Source organism: Rhinatrema bivittatum, chromosome 7, assembly GCF_901001135.1.
Source record: "Rhinatrema bivittatum chromosome 7, aRhiBiv1.1, whole genome shotgun sequence".
NCBI classification, from domain to species: Eukaryota; Metazoa; Chordata; class Amphibia; order Gymnophiona; family Rhinatrematidae; genus Rhinatrema; species Rhinatrema bivittatum.
Window position 1 is genome coordinate 132916946 of NC_042621.1, and position 19930 is coordinate 132936875.

Genomic DNA, 19930 nt, shown 5'->3' on the forward strand with positions numbered 1-19930 from the left:
GCACTTAAGTATAGGACTGGAAGAGGAAGGAGCCACTGCCTGAGTCCAACTGGACAGAAATGGGGAAAGTGAAGGACTGCATCTGAAGAAAGGCTTGTAAGCCTTAAAAAATTCCACCCAAGAAAAAGCAGCCGGGTCCAGACCAAGCCCAGAAGGAATTAGAGCTGGTCCCACAGAACTGCCCTCATCAGCGAAGGCGCTAGTCAAGGGAGAACCAAGATCTGGCATCTCCCCCAGTCAAGGCTATGACCAACCCATCATCAGACTGGGAAGAACCAGGCTTAGCAAAATCCAAGAAAGTCAACTCTCTCTGAGCGTCTGAGCAGCACTGACACAGGTTAGAAGCCAGGTCAGGCTGAGAAGCCCTAATATGACAGACAACACAAATAGGAAGACTCAGGCTTCTTGCTTACTGGTGCCATCGCTGTGGTAAACGTGTGTCGGAATGGCTCGAGCTCAAAAATGAAATGCATCCAAAAAATAAGCGCCTAGAAGAAAGCATGGCAAGACGAATGCACAATCTGTGTGCCAAGTTAAGCACGTAAAAACGTTTGTGCGCATGAAAAGCATACCCAAAAACCAAGCGCACAACGCATGCGCAGAGCCAAAACACTGACCTTCTATAGAGGACAGCAGAACACGCGCGACAGTGTGCGCAGAGCTGGCACACAGACGACCTATAGAGGGCAGCAGAACACACACACAAGAGCGCGTGAAAACAGCCGCCGCGGCCTGCTATATGGTGTGCAAGAAAAAAGCCTAACTGCTGGGCCTAGCCAGGCTGCCCAGTTCCCCAATCCCAATGGGATCAGGAATGAATGTCGGTACAGTGCACAGAGACTGGAGGGAGTCCTGAAACCTCTCTGACTCTGATTTAGGTAAAACTTCCTTTTTTTTTTTTTTTTTTTTTAAACCTTATCTGAGCTCAGCCCTTACCGGCTGAGTACAGAGACTGTCTCCAGCTGCAGGGAGAGAGGGCATCTGCAGTCACCACTGCACTCGGCTTCCTGCACCTTCTGTCTTTCAGCTGAACAAGCAGCTAAGTCCACGCCGGGAAACCCAGTTACCGGACCAAGGCACATCTCTGAGGGACCATGGAAATCGCCTCAAGAATTCTCAGCTGGGGGAAGGGACCTTTAGGTATCACCACAGGAGAGCGGGGCTTTCTTTTCTTAAATTTAGATTTTAAAATTTCTCCTTTTAAAAAGCTCAAAGCAATCCCCATAGCGAGATGCATGTCCACCATCTGCTAGAGACAGAATACCGGCAGGCTGGGGCCACTGCAGCTTGCTCCATCTCCATCTCCATCTGCCTTCAGGGGCACATAAACCCACTGGTCCAGAGTCCATCGTGTCTACATGCTAGGAAAATAAGATTTAAAAAAATAAAATGGAAAAATATGGAAAAAATATTTTTTGAGAAACATGAGGCTGTAGTACCTCCAATGGCCAATAGATAGCAGTATCATTAAACAGACAATCCTGACACCTGCTGGCTACTGTTAGTATTGCAGCCTGCACAATGGATAGGGTAGGGTAGGGAGGCAGCTTTTTCCACCACTCCATACTGAAAAGCTGAGGAAGGAGGGACCATAACTTTTGTTAGATGTTGGGGGCAGGACCACCAGGACAGGCCTGGGACCCCCAAAACTTCAGTTGGTCTCCCACTAAAGACAGCTTTGCCCAAGGGTGATGGTAGGTCTGGACTTAAGCCAAATTATAAACATGGTTTTTACCATCATTGTGGAGTTCTTTGGAAATTAAGCACTCATATGAATTTCTTTGCAAATCTTTTTTTATTTGTTAATATAAAATTATCATCCGTTATCTTTGGCAATTTCCCTTTGCAGTCGGTTTGCACTGTACAACATTTCAGCTTCTGCTGTGGCCATAGGACTTTACAACTTGCAGGCATTTTTCCATGTCCATTTTTAGAGCTCCAGATTGGACCAGGGACAGACTGACCGATCCGTGCTGCTTTGTTTTACTTCCTCTCTTCGGACAAAGCAAAATTACTTACTTGTAATAAATGTTTTGTGATCACAACAGCTCCACAAGTTAACTGCCTTCACCCCGGAGAGTTGCCCCCTTTACCTTTTTCTTCATAAGAATAATTTTGCTAATCGGTAAACAGACACAATGGATTCAAGCCTGTGTCTGCCCATATAGCTTTCCTAGAAAGCTCATCTGTGTCATGAGATGGAATTACATAAGCCATTTGTGTGGCTCTCTGCAGTTATCAGAGAATAACTATTGTTACAGCTAAGCAATTTCATTCTTTCTGAATTCTCTGGAATGCTTCATGTAAGTGAGGTTACTGTGTTTTCTGCATTTCCTGGAACGCTTCCCATGAACAAGAGCTTGAGGCGAGTGAAGATTTTTGTATTGTTATGCTTTCCAACTTACAAAATGTTGGAAAGAATTAGGTAATGGGATCGATGTCCGTCAGCCTCTAGGCAGAATAACTCTCAAAAAAGGAAAGAAAATTCGCCCAATTTGGGAGTATCTTGGTCAAGCTTGAAAACCAGGAACATGACAGCAATATTTTGAGAAAGCAGAGGCTTCAAATAGAATAGCCAGTGCTCTCAAATGGGAATCTGTTTCGAATGCCGTCTAGCACTCCAATCCAACTCCTCTCCCCTCCCCCTGAGCATTTATCCAAGGAGGGACACAGGCAGAGACGGAAAACATAACTAAAGCAACTACGGTAATAAAGGATAGCACAAAAAGGTGCTTCCAAAGTACCCCCCCAGCACATTACACTCTCCAACCCAACACACACATCCGCTCCCAGCACGTTCACCGCAGAGACAAGGAAAACAAACAACGCAGGATCGCCGTTCATCTTACACACCCAGCCAAACCCTGACATTTCCCCCACCCACCTCACAGTTCCTTACACATACAATCCTACATTACCCCTCCCCCCCCCAACTTATTCCAACAAAACAACTTATTCATACACACACACTCCCTTAGAATCACATCTGCTACCTACACAAACATCCTACAACCCCCGCCCCACACTATAAGGAGAATCTTATAAAATCCTCACACATACACACTCCTACCGCCCATACACAATCCCAACCACACCCTTTTCAGAAAGCCTGCCCGAAGCCGTGCCTCCGCGCGCTTTGCCTCGTGACACTGTGTGTGAACCCCGCGTGCCAGGCTTTCCACATGCTCGCTGCTCTCGCGCTCTTCATTTGGATTCGCACTTGACCCCCGGGAGCTCTCGCGTCAAACAGTAACCAGCAGCGGTCCCGGGCCCTCGCGCTCAGCAGCCTCTAGCAGGCTGTATGCTAATGAGGAGGCTGGGACCCCCTCCCCCCCTCCTCGCGCCAGCCACTGCTCCCGTGTGAATGAGCAGACGCTGTGCAGCGCCCGCCAGAGCTAAGCAAGCTCCGGTTCTGGATATCCATCTCCTCTCCTCGTCTCCAGGAGGGCTCTGCGTGTGAGTAACTGCAAAATACACAAACGCTTTTCGGCTTCCGTCCGCCCTTTTTCGAATGATTCTGGCGTAACTTTTGGAGAGCCAAAAGTTGCAGCTGCAGATAACTGCGCCGCGATGAACGGTAGCTGTGCTTCGGTATGGCTAGGAATCTTGTGAATTTGGGGAGTGGATCCGTTTGGAAGGACTTTAGTGGTTGAACGTAAACAAGTTCTGCAGTGCAGAAGGCAGTGTTTGAGAGAGAACGGTACAGGGATGGGATGGGCAGTCTGAATGTCTCCACACGCCCAGTTTCTGCTCAGCTGTTTAGAACATCTGGAACATCTGACGGGCCTGCATTTTCAGGCCCCCCAACTCCTTTGTGGGATGGATGTATAAAGTGGAAGGGGGGGGGGGGGTTGTGCAGGGATACATCTGGGAAAGCAGCTTTTTTTCCTCTTTGACTCGTGCTTTCTTTCCTGACTTTGCACATAGTTCAGCTGCCTGCAGAACACTGCAAACTAGCCGTAGCTGCATCATTGCATGTCCGGAGGAGAGCCCCCACTGCAGGTTTAGCATGTTTAATAGGTGTAGGTGATCATAAACGTAGGGTTACCTTAGTGTGTCAATATTACCCGAGGGGAGTGAGTAAACTCCAGTGGAGGGGGGTAACACTTCACAATCCGTACACACACAGGGTTGGGAATATCTCAGAACCGCATGTCATATGTCACCGAATCTGCACACACCTGGCGGTAGGGATCACTTTAGAAACCGCACAAATCTGGTGGAAGTAGTCATACCTCAGAATCTACAAGTGCTGTGGTGGTAATGGGGCAGAGGGAGGGATCCACACCCAACCATACATAGGTCAGATAGAGGGTTACGTTTCCAAACCCACAGACATCTGGTAGAGAAGGGTTCACACTGCACAATACAAGCATACTTGGGACGGGGGTGTGTGTGTCATCTCATATTCATATTCCTGGAAACATAGTAACAGAGAATATAATAGGTAAAGACCGTACAGCCCATCCACCCCTCCTGCACAACTTTACAATCTCTTCCTCTTGCTCAGAGATTCTCTGTGCTTGTCCCATATTTTCTTGAATTCCAATCCTGTTGTGCATCCACCACCCTTTCTGCAAAGAAATATTGCCTTAGTGGGTGGGAGTCACAACCTAGAGTATGCAAACACCTGGGGGAATGATCACACCTCAGTACTGCAGGGTTTCCAGGCAAAGGTTTCAATGGAAAGGAGGCTCTAGAACAAGGTGTCATGGGATGAGGGTGAAAGGGGATAGACTCAAGAGTAATCCTAGGAAATATTTACAAAGAGGGTGGTGAATGCATGGACAAAATCAGTATCTGAATTCAAGAAAGCATGGGATAAATACAGGGAGTCTGAGGGAGTGATGGGAATTGTAAGGGCTAGATAGACTTAGTTTTTGGGTACTTGCCAGGTTCTTATGGCCTGGATTAGCCACTGTTGGAAACAGGATGCTGGGCTTAATGGACCCTTGGTCTGACCCATTATGGCATGTTCTTAGATAAATTAGATGGATGAGCAGACTAGATAGGCCACATGGTCTTTCTCTGCAGTCATAGTTCTATGTTTCTAGTATTCAATTGCACCTGGAGGAAGGGAGCAATCTTCGCAATACAATGTATAACATAATGTCCCCAAATCATATGTTAATTAAATATGCAGTGATCCAGTTTTTACCATATGCCTGTATAGCATAATGTCCTTTTCAGTGTGTGCAGCATTTTGTATAATAGTCTAATCTCCCAGCTTGTCATACACAATATTTATAATATTGGTCTGCCTTGCTTTAATAGGATGTTTAGAGAATTTGATTCCTGCTTTCCATATAGGGGCGTTATGCACTAGTAGGGCTCCTGAGTAAGTGTCAGGCTCCATGACTTAGCAGATTCTCTAGTCCTTCGTTGCTCACTTGCTGTGTGCTGAGAAAGTATGCAACTTTTCCATAAAAAGCCATCCAGCTGCAAGGACCGTATTAGGCTTCTGTTTGGGAATGCTCTGATGGTCTCAGTGCGATTACATTCCAAGTTCTCTGCATGAAACTACTTCTCCGGTTTTCCCCTGTGGCTGCCCAGTAATAATATTTTGATAATAGCTGGTACTTAAACATGAAAGTGCTCCTGTGACAGACTATAGGAGGAGATTAATATTTAAATTCTGTAGGATTAGTTAAGTAATCCTTAAAGGACAATGTCATACCTTTCAGCAAGTCAGTGGTTCTCAGCCAGGGGTACGTGAAAGCCTGTCATAGGTGTGCACAACCGCCGTGACACAGGAGAGAGGGGGGTGCATGGACTATGGAAAACAGCCACCTGCCCCGGCCTTGCGCAACATAAACCTTGAGCGTGGAAAGAAACCCTGGACTTGTTGCTGGCTGCCTTGTTTCGACCTGGGGGAAATAAAATGGAGAGACATGAATTGCCACTGTCGCTTCTTCCATGGGAGAGGGAAACCCGAGGCTGCCATCAGTAGCACGAGAGGAGCGGGTGAGGCAGTAGGGCCATAGAACTAAATTAGAAGCAGCAGACAGCATGGGGGGGGGGGATAGTGTCAGGCGTATGCTTCCTGTCCCCACATCCGTCTCCTCTGCCTCCTGTCTCTCGATCAGGTGAGTTTCCTGGTTAGAAATTAAACCTGCCAAGGAGCAGGGCCGGTGCAAGATTATTTAGCACTCTCTAGGCAAACTATCGGTCATGCATCCCCAACTTATCTCTAGCACGGCGCTCCCTCCTCCTGGCAGCAGTGGTTTCAGCACAGTGCCCCCTTCTTCGGCATTGGCTCTGGCACAGCACCTCTCTGAGCCGTGTGCTGGTAGGATTTGTTTTCACCACCCCAGTTTTGGCACGGTAGGCGACCTGCCTGGTTTGCCTGTTGGAATCGCAGGCCCTGCCCAGGAGCAGGAGAAAGAGGCAGCAGGGCCTGGGGACAGAATGACCGTCTCTCCCATGATGCCGGCTGTCTCTCCTGGGTCCTGCTACTCCTGTATTTGTTATAGTTGGGTCTGCTGCTGCTGCTCTCCGCTTACCTACCGTGGGATGGGAGAGAGCGAGAATGGGGAGATGGAAGACCTGAGAAGTAGGGACAAAGAGAAGGGATAGCAGTAGTAAGGAATATAAGAAGGCTGATTGATGGGGGGGAGATCAGAAGTGTGAGAAAAACCAAATAGGTAGGGAGAAAGAGAAACGGGGATTAGGGGGTGTGGGGGGAATAGGTGGGGAGGCTGGGAAATGAAGGGTGAAGATGAAGAGAGAAAGAAAGGAAAGAGGTAGAGTACAGGTAAAGAAGGGAGAGAGAGATCTGGGAGAAAAAAAAAGATGCCAAAGAAAAATATGAGGGAGGAAGGACATGTTCTTCTTCACTCTGGGAACCGCCCCTTCTTTTTCTAGCTAAAGTCTGTGATTTTTTTTCTTTTTTAACTTGCCTAATTTTGTGACTTGTAAGTGTTCCTGTGTCTGGAGGTGAGAGCGTCAGGGGAGAGTATTAAAAGTATAATGGCCACAAAAAAAAAAAAAAATCACCCGTTTGCGCAGAAGTCATCCCAACTTCTTGGCAGGGGTAGAGTAGTCATGAAACGCTGATAACCGCTGCAGCATATATCAGGGGAAGGGGACAGATAGTTACTTTACCACCACCCTGGGGTGGTAATGAAAGGTAAAGTGCATGTTTCTTTGCAGAAACAGGATAGACAAACTCGGTCAGGGAAGGAGACCATGCACAGGCGCTGCAGGGGCCACAGAGAGAGTGTGTCCCACAGACTGAGAAGGATGACTTTAGGAGGACGCGTATCGTGCCGCGCCATAATATCCCTTAAGAGTTTGACCCTGATGGAAAGCAAAATGAAGTACATTATTAAAAAAAAAAAACAAAAAAAGCACGAAGGGCTAAAACGGACCAATGCCTTTTAATAATGTGATCCCAGGCTAACTACTGACCTGTAACTATACTTCCTCATTTAACCTTCTCTGCAGAGATGCCGATATAGTTCCAAATCTATAATGAATAACTTTTCAGGCAGAATAATTAATAATAGAAAATGCTAGCATCCCTGAAAACTGTTGTATTTAGCTTTGACTCCTTTAACCTCTACTTTGAAGTGGTCTGCAGTAGTTGGGGGGGGGGGAGCACAGTTTTAGGGTCATCACCTACCTTTGGGCGGGAGCTTCGCTGGTTTTCAGGGCCTGAATAATGATTAAGTGATAGAAGGATGGCGGGGGGGGGGGGGGGGGGGGGGGGAAAGGAAGGAAAAACATAAGTAGAATCAGGATACAATTCAGAGCCCAGTTCATTAAGGCTTTTGTTCCATTCTGGGGCCTATGCACTAATGGGTGTTAGCAGTAATATATACATTAAACATACATCACTACTGACGTTAGCTGACGCCCTTTCTGTGAAGCACCTTAATGCACGCTATTTGCTTCTGTATTAGTGTGAAAGCTGGTTCCCCACAACAATAATGCTAAGATGCACACAAGTGGCAAAACAACAGAAAAGAGATAATGGTTCATCAGGTATTTAACCCTTGATGTACTCTCCAGCCTTAATATGTGGGCGGGAAAGTCAACAACTACTCAATTTCTTGCCAGTGGCCCACATTAATGCATGCCACCGGTCCACCCTCACCAAACTCAAACCAAAGCATCTGATGCTTAGGCGATTAAAACCATTATTAAATCCAGATGATTTTAGAACAGAATTGCCATCCCTGATATTTACTGGTACAGATTATTGCAATCCATTACTTCTCGGCCTACCATAGCTGCTAGGGTGCTTATGGGTAGTTGGGGAAAAATAGACCATATCACCCCTATCCTGAAATCTTTGCATTGGTTGCCCATTGAATATAGGATTTAATATAAAGCACTTTGTATTCTACACAAAGTAATTTATGGCAAGCAAGTGGATTGGATGAACGCTGTCATTCAATTGCACACTCCGCAGCAAAACTTATTTGCAAATAAAGGTTTGCTTTCAATCCCCTCAGTTACCTCTGCACTACTCGCTCTTGTTAGAGTGAGAGCAATTTCACTTGCAGGACCTAAACTATGGAATGCTTTACCAGTAGATTTAAGATTACAAGCAGAACTCTAAACATTTAAAAAGGTGCTTAAACCTGTCTATTTGAGCAGGCTTACACGATAGGTAATGGATAATATTTTAGCTTCCAGTTATGTTTTTTAACTACCACAGTTTTACAGATTATTTTTATGTCAAAATTTTTATTTTATTGGTTTATTAACTGTTTTTATGACTAAGAAGCTTTGTATTATTCTTATTTTTTTAATATCTTTTATTCTGTTTTATGATTATGTTTATGTTTATATTTTTATTGGATTTTTTTGTATGAAATGTTTGTAAACCGTTGTGATGGCTAGTCTACACGACGGTATATAAAAACCTAATAAATAAATCTGGGCCTGTCACCTGAAAACCTCTTCCTAGTCTCCCAAGCAACAAATGAGCAGATTAGTGGGTTACTACATTGTTAAACAAATAAATAAACCTCTGTATCCTCTACCCTTCAAATGGGCCAGGCCCACTTACTGCCTCAAAGGTGTCCTGAATCTTCTCTGGCAGGAGGAAAATTGGATCCCTCCTGCCTGTGAATGTTTGGGTCTTCTTTTAGATGGTGACTCGGGGGAGGGGTGGGGGGAAGAGATGAGGGATTTTATGTTCCTGGAGGCTCAATTTATGGATTAGTGGATGGTAGGGTACGGGCCCGGACGACTGACAAGTTGAGTGTGGAGACAGAGAGCATGGGGGCCCAGTTTGTTTCAGAAGCGTAAGGTTAAATGGCCCTTTCACTTTGGGGCAATGAGCACATGGAAACCTAATATGTGAAGTGTGGCAGTGTTATCATGGATGTGCTGAATATCATTAGCTTGGAACATTAAAACCTCTGGTGTTAAACCCAGTAGGCACCTTGCATTACCATGCAGGTATTAATGCTAGTCAGTGCATGGACCCCCCCCCCCCCCCGTGCATGTAGAAAAAGACCTTGATGAATCAGGCCCTTAATGTAGCGTCTTGCATACAGCTATGTACCCCATCATGCTATCTGCATAACTATAGTAAATTTTACAATTAATTTCATGTCAGACACAACGAGAAGAAGAGATGTTGTGAGAGGGACCATGAACTTGAATAATAATATTCTGTGCAAAGGCTTTTGATTAGTGTAGGGGAGAAAAGATGAATTTTCAGCTGGGGCTTGAAAACTGAGAGAGAATCATTTTCTGTAAATGTTTAGCAGATTCTGAAGCCCAGTGTCAAGTCTCGCTTGGTACTTCTGCTTCACAAGTTTCAGACTTGTGCTAATTCAGAGGTCCTCGTGTGTGGCTAAAAGCGTGCATGGGTTCCATAGTGCATAGACTTTTTTTAGCTATGGGAAGAAGAGGCATTTCTGTTTGTGCGTTTTAGGTTAGGATAGGGGGAAAATGTACATATACTGTGCATTTGATTTCCAAAAGTGCAAACGCTGTTTTATTCCCCCCTCTTAACCATCTGCAAGAAATAGCTGATGTGAAATACGCAGACGCTGTTAGTGGGCACACTTTACACGTGTTAAATTTTCAAACAGGTCAAGTAAAAAAAAAAAACAAACCCGCGAGAGAGCTGGCGCTCTGTGTCGAGCGCCCGCTCTCCTGACGCGCGCCCAGGCACCTCTCCTGGGCGCGCGACGCTAGTGCATCTCTAGCGCCTCCTTATTTGCGGAAGTGGCAGCTGTCAGAGGGTCCGATAGCTGACGCTTAATTTTAACAGCATCGTTTTTCAAACCCGCTGACAGCCACAGGTTTTTCTGCTTTTCTGTACACTTACCTGGTGCCGTCTATGGTAGGCAGGTGTTAACTTCTGAGAGTAAAATGTGCGGCTTGGCCGTACATTTTACTTTCGGTATTCCGGGGAAATAACTAATAGGCCCATCAACATGCATTTGCATGTGATGAGCGCTATTAGTTTCGGGGTGGTTGGCAGTGTGTTTTTCCACGTGCTATTACCCTTTACGGTATAAGGGGTAATAATAGAGCATCTAAAACGCTCAGCCACACAGGGATAAACGCTGTATCGTCCTGAAAGGGATCCCAGGCAGTTTCTTTTTGAAAATTTGCATAAAGCATGCATTTTAAAACTGCCCTCCCTAATTCCGTAGTTTGCACCTATGTGGGCTGTTTGGGGGTGGCAGGCAAAATCTTCAATCTCCCTCCCCCTCAGTCCTTTGGTATGCTGGATCCTGAAAGGGATGGTGAACCAGCGATATCCTCCAAGTACAGGAGAAATGTGATTGTGTGCTTGAGTGCAAGCTAGAAGTGTGGGAATGGCGACTTAAAGAGAGTGAAACCCCAGAAATGTAGACTTGGGAAGTCCGTGGAGTAGAGAGCTAGTGGTTGAAGCAGAGGGAGCCTATGTACTAAACATGTTTCCCATAGGCTCTTGGACAATTTTCAGACATTTTCTGGGATAATAAAAGTTTACCTGGTTAAACTGTCTGAAATTTCCACTGCGCACATAGTTTTGGCTGGATTGAAGGGAGGCATTTCTAGGGCTGTGTTTTAGACAAAATCGGACAATAATGCACATAGATTGTATTTCCTGCAGAAAGGACAGATACGAAAGCCTGTGGGTTCTTCATGCATGTGAACGTTTTCAAAGGGAAAGTATATATATGCTTCCCTTTTTTAAAAATGGGGTACAAACTGGTGGTCCATGGATTCAGAATCTCCCCAAACCTTACACTTGGGTGTATAGTTTGAAGATTGTTGTTGGAGGCCTTGTAGTGTGACAACCAGCTGTTCTTCCTGGTAAAGCCATCTCTGTGTCTGTGGGAAGAGACCTTGCTGAATCGCACCCCTGGGACGGGATAACCTTCCAGCTAGTTCATTACTTTTCCTGCTAAGTTTGCCAGCAGACTCGCCCTTTGTCTCCTGATTGATCCAGCAGGAGTCCAGGATTATCAACTGATTTACATTCTTGCTCCTGGCTGGAACAATGGTTTTCTTTGGATCCATTTCTGATTCTTATTTACAGCCTGTACCTGTTGGCCTGAGCCCTCGCCTCTTTCTGTGTGTTTTGCTGTCACCTCGCCTGCATCTTCCCTGTTCATTCCTGCACCATCTTTCTGGTTTGATTGTGGCCTGGCCCTGACCTTGAACAAGTTTCCTGGGCTTTTATGATTCTAAGGCAGGGGTGGGCAAATTATAGGCTGTATTTGGCCTGTGGGCTATCACCATCCTTCTTCTAGTCTACCTATCTCTTGTAAAACTTACATTATGTATGGCCAGTGTCGCTCCTATTTGCCTGCATGCGACGTCGGGTCTTAACTGATGTCAGGCATGTATGCAGGCAGGTCAGAGTGTCAGCGCTATTTAATGACGCGCTGGCAGTGTTCCCACCCTCCTGCCAGCAAGAAGAGGCCCTGCATAGTGGTGGGCCTAAAGTTGACCTGCAGACGGGCACTCAGCTGGCAGGAAGAAGATGATTTGGGGAAGGAGGGGTGAGTTACATGTTGGATTGTAAAGGGAAGGGGTGAGGGTGGTGAGTGACTAACAGGGGAGGGAAGGGAGTGAGAGGAAAGGAGGTGAGTGACTGAGAGGGAAGGGGATTGAGTAGTAGGATGAGTGTCAGTGAAGAGGGAAGGGAGTGAATGGGAGGAAGGGTTGATTGACACAAAGGGAAGGGAGTAAGGGGTGCATGACGGAAGGGAAATGGGTGTGAGGGGGTGAATGACTGAGAGGGGATGGAAGGAGATTGAGTAGGAGGGTAAGTGGCTGACTCAGAGGGGAGGGAGTGGGTGAATGACTGAAAGGGGGTGAGAGGGGCAGAGGGAGGTAGGATGTGGAAGAGGGGAATGAGAAGAGAGAGTAGAAGGGTTCGTGAATGTATATGAGAGAGGAAAACATTAGTGTGTTCCTCTCACCTCTCCTACACTAATCCTTTAAAATCTCAGGGTCACTGGAAATCAAAAGTTCATAGGATGGAGGGGGGACATTTTTTTATTCTTATTAGTTTTAATTATTGGGTGTTTGGTATATCTGCTGTTTTGAAATATTTAATTGATTTTTGGGACATTTTTAACTTTTTTTAATCCTTATACTTAATTTTATATGTTCTGTTAATCTGTTTTGAAATATTTTTATTAGTATGGTGTACTTTCCTCATCATTTTATGAGGAATGGTGATTTGTGTGTTTGCTTTATTGCACTGCACATGAGTCTGGCTTGTAGTGCCTTCCAGTTGAATTTATCTGCCCCTTTCTGTTTATACTTTATGATCTTTTTATTCTTATTTGGTGAGGGTCTGTCTGTGTGCTGCATTTGTGACAGAGCTGAAGTAGTCTGCTAGCTGGAAAAATGCCTTGTACCTTTTGGGTTGAAGGTTTTGCTGATTTTGGTTGAGCCTGGGATCCATGATTGAAGGGGCTCCTCAGACGCTAATAATGATGGCGCTTAAGGCTGCTGGGTGCTGAAATGCCTGCAGCAACTGCTGGGGGGGGGGTTAATTGTCATGCCAAGGAGCTCCAAGGGGAGCCCTCTCCCTTGTGGCCAATAACTTGCAATTCACCCCTGCACAAAAAAGTTTGCCCGCTCCTGTTCTAAGGTATTGTTCTTGACTGCTCTGTCTTTGCTCATCAGAGCTGCCTGTCTCTGTGTTGGCCTTCTAAGCCTCAGCCAAACATAGCATTCAGATACCCTTTTCCTTTGGAAAAGACAGGCTAAGAGAGAATTTGAAAAGAAGTTGGCTGTAGAGGCAAAAACTCACAGCAAAAACTGTTAAAAATATATCCTAAGCAGAAAGCTGCGAGGGAGTCAGTTGGACCGGAGAAGGTTTTCCTGGGTAAAGATTCAGATGGACTGAACCAAATCACGGTGAACCTAGAAGATGTGGTAGGCCTGATTGATAAACTGAAGGAGTAGTAAATCACCTGGAGCGGATGGTATACACCCCAGGGTTCTGAAGGAACTCAAAAACGAAATTTCAGACCTATTAGTAAACATTTGTAACCTATCATTAAAATCATCCATTGTACCTGAAGACTGGAGGATAGCAAATGTAACCCCAATATTTAAAAAGGGCTCCAGGGTTGATCCGGGAAACTACAGACCGGTTAGCCTGACTTCAATGACAGTAAAAATAGTGGTAAGTGTTCTAAACATCAAAATCACAGAACATAGAAAGACATGGTTTAATGGAACAAAGTCAGCATGGCTTTACCCAAGGCAAGTCTTGCCTCACAAATCTGCTTTACTTTTTTGAAGGAGTTAATAAACATGTGGATAAAGGTGAACCGGTAGATGTAGTGTACTTGGATTTTCAGAAGGCGTTTGATAAAGTTCCTCATGAGAGGCTTCTAGGAAAAGTAAAAAGTCATGGTATAGATGATGTCCTTTCGTGGATTACAAACTGGCTAAAAGACAGGAAACAGAGAGTAGGATTAAATGGACAATTTTCTCAGTGGAAAAGGGTAAACAGTGGAGTGCCTCAGGGATATGTACTGGGACCCGTGTTCTTCAATATATTTATAAATGATCTGGAAAGGAATATGATGAGTGAGGTAATCAAATTTGCAGATGATACAAAATTATTCAGAGTAGTTAAATCATAAACAGATTGTGATAAATTGCAGGAGGACCTTGTGAGACTGGAAAATTGGGCATCCAAATGGCAGATTAAATTTAATGTGGACAAGTGCAAAGTGATGCATATAGGGAAAAAATAACCCATGCTTGTAGTTACACGATGTTAGGTTCCATATTAGGAGCTATCACCCAGGAAAGAGATCTAGGCGTCATAGTGGATAATACATTGAAATTGTCAGCTCTGGGTGCTGCAGCAGTCAAAAAAGCAAACAGAATGTTGGGAATTATTAGGGAATGGTGAATAAAACGGAAAATGTCATAATGCTTCTATATTGCTCCATGGTGAGACTGCACCTTGAATACTGTGTACAGTTCTGGTCACCGCATCTCAAAAAAGATATAATTGTGATGGAGAAGGTACAGAGAAGGTCGACCAAAATGATGAAGGGGATGGAACTGCTCCCCTAATGAGGAAAGACTAAAGAGGCTAGTGCTGTTCAGCTTGGAGAAGATTTAGCTGAGGGGGGATATGATAGAGGTGTTTAAAATCATGAGAGGTCTAGAATGGGTAAATGTGCATCAGTTGTTTACTCTTTCGGATAATAGAAGGACTAGGGGGCACTCCATGAAGTTAGCATGTGGCACATTTAAAACTAATCGGAGAAAATTCTTTTTCACTCAGTGCACAATTAAACTCTAGAATTGCCAGGGAATGTGGTTAGTGCAATTAGAGTAGCTGGGTTTAAAAAAGGTTTGGATAATTTCTTGGAGAAGTCCATTACCTGCTATTAATCAAGTTGACTTTAGAAAATAACCACTGCTATTACTAACATTAGTAGTATGGGATAGACTTAGTTTTTGGTACCTGCCAGGTACTTGTAGCCTGGATTGGCCACTGTTGGAAACAGGATGCTGGGCTTGATGGACCCTTGATCTGACCCAGTATGGCAATTTCTTATGTTCTTAAGTTAATGTAAATCGGTTATTTACTCTCTCAGGACTAGGGGACACTCCATGAAGTTAGCAAGTAGCTCATTGAAAACTCAGTGCATAGTTAAGCTCTGGAATTCATTGCCAGGGGATATGGTTACAGCAGTTAGTGTAACTGGGTTTAAAAAAGGATTGGATAAGTTCCTAGAGGAAAAATCCATAAAATTCTATTAATTAATAAGCAATACTAAGTAGCTTGAAATGTATTTAATGTTTGGGTATTTGCCAGGTACTTGTGACTTGGATTGGCCACCGTTGGAAACAGGATACTGGGCTTGATGGACAATTGGTCTGACCCAGTATGGCATACCTTATGTTCTTATGTGTATTTTTCTATTGTTGTTCTGCATATAGAGGCTGACTTGTGGGTTCCAGTTCAGTAGTTCTCAACACGTTTCTATTTATACTTTCTGGGCTCTTTATTCTGTATTTGGTCAGGATATGTGACCAAGATAAGGTATTTTGCTGGCATGTAATTTCTGTTTAGCAGCCTCGCTTGGTCTGTTTTCCTAATAGGAGGTGTATTTGTGTTGTAGGGTGAAGGTATAATGTGTGCAGCCTTGCCTTTTCATAGATTGTTTGAGTGCTGGTAGTTCGTGTTGTTTTGGATGGGAGGTTTACTATATTGTAATGGTAATTCTGTTTATTCATGGCTTTGTGAGAGCAACGCCCACACCCAACATGTATTACAAAAAGTCTCATTCCATAGGAGTTCTAAGTGTGTTTTTTTGCAGAGTTTTATGGTTGGTAGCACAGCAGTGCATGTAAATATATGCATGTTGTAAATGATATTTTTTTCCTTAGAGTGTTCTTTTGAGTGCTCTTTTTAATGTAAAATTTGTTATAATGCATAATTTAATTGTGTGTGTCTGTAGAGGTTGAGAGATTGTGAGGGGGTGGCATGTGTGCAAGGCTGTAAGGTTTCCCTAGGGTACCTAATACCCTTCCCTTGACCATGGGTCCCAAGGTGGGGTGGGCAGGTGTCGGTTTGTAAAAATTATAGCTTGCTGGAGGGAGATGGGCTTTATTTGACTGGCCTGGGACAGAAACTGAATGAATCTGAGGAAGGGTGGTCAGCACAGTAATTGTTTACACAGGGTAGCAAAAAAAAGAAAAAAGCTAGCACCTGCCCTGATAGTAATGACGGCAGATAAAGACCAAATGGTCCATCCAGTCTGCCCAGCAATTTGCTTATGGTAGTAACTGCCACTTGGTGCAGGTTTTCCCCCATTCTGTTAAGGGCGGTAACTGCCGCTCCGTGCAGGTTCCCTCCATGCAGAAATGTTACACCATCCCTCTCTTCAAGTCTCTAGGGATTTGCGGTGTTTGTTCCATGTCCTTTTGAATTCCTTAACTTTTCTCATTTAAATTCACTTAGCCCTTCCAATTATTGCCCTGTCTCCTCCCTCCCCTTGCTTGCAAAACTAATTGAGAAAGGTGCACTTATCAACAAATTCCTGCCGGCTGTTTAATGGTGATAATGGTCGAGATGATTGCCAATTTGGATTCTGTCCTCACCCACAATACTGAAACTTTGTTCAGTATTATTCGTTATGGGTTTATCTCAGGAACCAAGTATTTCTTGGTTTTACTAGAATTATCTGCTGTGTTCGACCCGGTCATCCATTCTATACTGCTTGGCTGTCTCAAGGCACTTTTAGTATTATTTCGGTTCACATCATATTTGAGTAATTGTTCATATAAAGTGATGCCTGCTCTAACCCGTATCCATTGTCTACAGGTGTACCGCAAAGCTTAGTGCTCTCACCAATTCTGTTTAATGTTTATCTACTTCCATTGTAGGTTCTTAGCTGGATATTTCATTAAAGTTACATGCTGATGACATACAGTTCCTTTTTCCCAGTTTCTTCTTTATTTGATAGAGCCTTGGAAAAGTAGTCCAGATGTTTGTTTTAGATTGGAGTTTGACTGCACGATAACAAATTAGCTCTGAATACTAAAAGATTGAGATTTTGCAGTTATCTCAATCCTGTATTACTGATTCTCCATCAAGTTTACTATTCAGTGATGCTCTCATTCCTATTAAATCACAGGCAAGGGATTTGGGAGTTACAGTTGATTCTGCTCTTTCCCTACAACTCCATGTAAAGGCCTTGGTCCAGAGTTCATTTTTTAAACTTCATCTCTTGCGTTCTTTGAAACCCTTCCTTTGTTATTCTGACTTCCATTCTGTAACACAGGCCTTGATTCTATTATCATTGGATTACTGTAATTCTGTTTAGGACTTCAACAGTCAACACTACATGCTTTGTGATAGATTTGAAAAAATCTGCTGCTCATTTTAATCTCTGGGTGTTCCATTCTGTAACATGTTGCTTACCACAGGGTGCTGCCTCGCGTTCTGCATCATGTACCTCGCAGTTTTGGGTCCAGCGCGCTGTGTCCTGCCATCTTCTGAGGCCTCCCAGCATGGCTCCCGGCATCCTGATCCTCTGCTGCATCCTGTTGCTCCAAGTCAAGGCCTCTGACAATTCATCAGCCTTATAGGCCCAACTTCCAGGATTTTCTGTAGCGTGGACTAATGACATTAGCACTGCTCTAATATAAAAGGAAGCTCATTCCTCTAGGCAGGTGCCTGAGCAACAGGTCCTGTTTTTTGTTCCTCTGTGTCTGGCTGTTCCTGGCTCTGACTTCTGATTGAGACCCAGCCTGATTTCCCTTGTTTCTGTCTGCTGCTTGCCCTGTTCCTTGTTTGTCACCTACTTCTGAACAGACTCTTCCTGCCTTGACCTTGCCTGCCTGCCTGCCTGCCTCTTGATTCTGTACCACACCATGGCCATGTCTGTTAGTTGCCCCAAGGTCCATGCTTCAAAGCCCATGACACATTCATGATCCTATTTCTCCTGTGTTGGCTGACTCATGTTGGCTGCCAGTTCACTGGTGGGTAAAATTTAAGGTTTCAACGTTAATGTTTAAATCTCCCAATGGTACTATGCCTGTCTACCTTGCCGTGGGTCTAAACTCTGTTTTTCTACTTAGTGCCTGGTGGACTTAACCTTGTTCAAGCAGGTTCGCTTAAAAGAATCTTGTGAAAATATTTTTGGCATGGTAGGCCCAGCTCTTTGGAACAACCTCCCAGAGTCCCTAAAGGCAGCAAGCTATTTGCTATATTTTAGAAAATTGTTAAAAATGTGTTTTCTTTGTCTTTTACTAATTGGTAGTTTCTACTATTTTGGCTTGGTTGCTGGGTTTGGCGCACTATTTATTTATTTATTTATTTATTTATTTATTTAATTAAAAAGTCTTCTATACCGATGTTAGTCGAATCATCACCTTGGTTTACATCAGCGGTTCTCAACCTGTGGGTCGCGACCCCGGCGGGGGTCGAACGCCCAAAACACAGGGGTCGCTAAAGCAGGGGTCCCCAACCACCGGACCGGGACCGGGCCTTGGGAGTTTTTTGCCGGTCCGCGGCGCCGCCAAGCACCGGCAGGTGTGTCGCGCGCTCCCGGTCTCTCCCGCTGCCGTTGCCGCCGGGCTGTCAGCACGTTCAAGCCCAGTGGGAACGGTAGCGGCGCTAGAAGAAGCTCTGCACCCGCGGCTGGGCCTTTTCTTCTTCCTGCGCCTGCCCCCCCCTCCCGTGACCCGGAACAGGAAGTGAATCACGGTGCGCGGGAAGGAGAGAGAGCCGCGCCACGCGAAAAAGTAGCAGCAGCGGCTGCAGCATCGGTCCCCGAGCAATAGAAGCAGCCGGTAATGGAGAAAGGAGACAGCAGCATGAGCCTCCCGCGGCCGATGGGATTCTTCTTTCTTGGCCAGCGGAGGCTGCTGCAGCTCCCATTTGTGCTCGGGGGAGAAGAGGAAGTGAGTGAGAGAAAGAGAGAGAAGCAGCCGGCCAGCCTGTGTGTGATTGACTGGTCAGAGAGCTGATGTGTGTGTGTGTATGTGAGAGACAATGAAAGTGACTGCTCAGGGAGATGACTGATGTGTATGTGAGAGTGTGAGACATTAGTCAGGGAGGTGACTGATGTGTGTGTGTGAGAGAGAGAGAAAAAGCATGGAAGTGAGAAGTCTGGGTATGTGAGAAAGCATGGGCGTAAGAAGCCTGGTGTTGTGGGGGTGAAAGAAAGCATGGGAATGAGAAACCTGGGTGAGTGTGCATGCATGAGAGAGAGAGACTGCTTGGTAAGGTGATGGTGTATGTGAGAGAAAAAGACTGGTGTGTGTGTGTGAATATGAGAGAATGTGATTCAGGGAATGAGAAGCCTGTGCACGTGGAGAGTGAGCATGGAAATGAGAGAGACTGGTGTGTGTGTAACAGAGAGAAAGTGATTATGGGAATGAGAAGCCTGTGCATTTGGAGAGAACAAGCATGGGAGTGAGAGACTGGTGTGTGTGTGTGTGTGTGTGTGTGTGTGAGAGAGAGAGAGAGACAGAGAAAGTGATTATGAGAGTGAGAAGCCCATATATGTAAGTAGAACACGGGAGTGGGAAGCCTGTGTGTGTGTGTGTGTATGGCATGAGAGAAACTGTTCAGGAAGGTGACTGGTGTGTGTGTGCCAAAGACTGTTTGGGAGATGATTGGTGTGTGAGAGACAGAAACTGGTCATGGGGGCATGACTGGTATGGTGTGTGTGTGTGAGAGACATGGGCACTAAGGAAGAGGACCATAAGTATAGAGCTTAGCTTCTACTGCTGCTTCTGGTGAGTGCCACGGCCTGCAGGGAAGGGGAGTAGGAGAGCTGCTGGAGGGGGTAAGTAAAGGTGGCTTTTTAAGTTTATTTTTCTTGACTGCCATTTTAATTGTGTGATGTCTGCTTTTTTGAAATATTTTATTGGTGTTTGGAGAATGTTTAATAGTTTTTATGAGTTTTTAATTGTTGGATGTTCATAGCTGTTTTGAAACATTTATTCTGCTTATTAGTATAGT

At 45.0% G+C, this 19930-nt stretch overlaps 1 protein-coding gene across 13 annotated transcripts in view; it reads left to right on the forward strand.

Annotated features, from left to right (window-relative positions):
* Positions 1-3114: 3114 nt before the first annotated feature.
* The window catches only part of SORBS1 (sorbin and SH3 domain containing 1), a 376150-nt gene continuing 359334 nt past the window's right edge, over positions 3115-19930 (forward strand). For 4 of the 13 annotated variants that reach the window (XR_003857785.1, XR_003857786.1, XR_003857788.1 and 1 more), the window contains exon 1: positions 3116-3456. The gene's annotated coding sequence lies outside the window, so the exon portion shown is untranslated. Of the gene's footprint in view, positions 3457-19930 lie in introns of all 13 variants that reach the window. The other 9 variants (XR_003857781.1, XR_003857787.1, XM_029609160.1 and 6 more) reach the window with 8 other exon arrangements.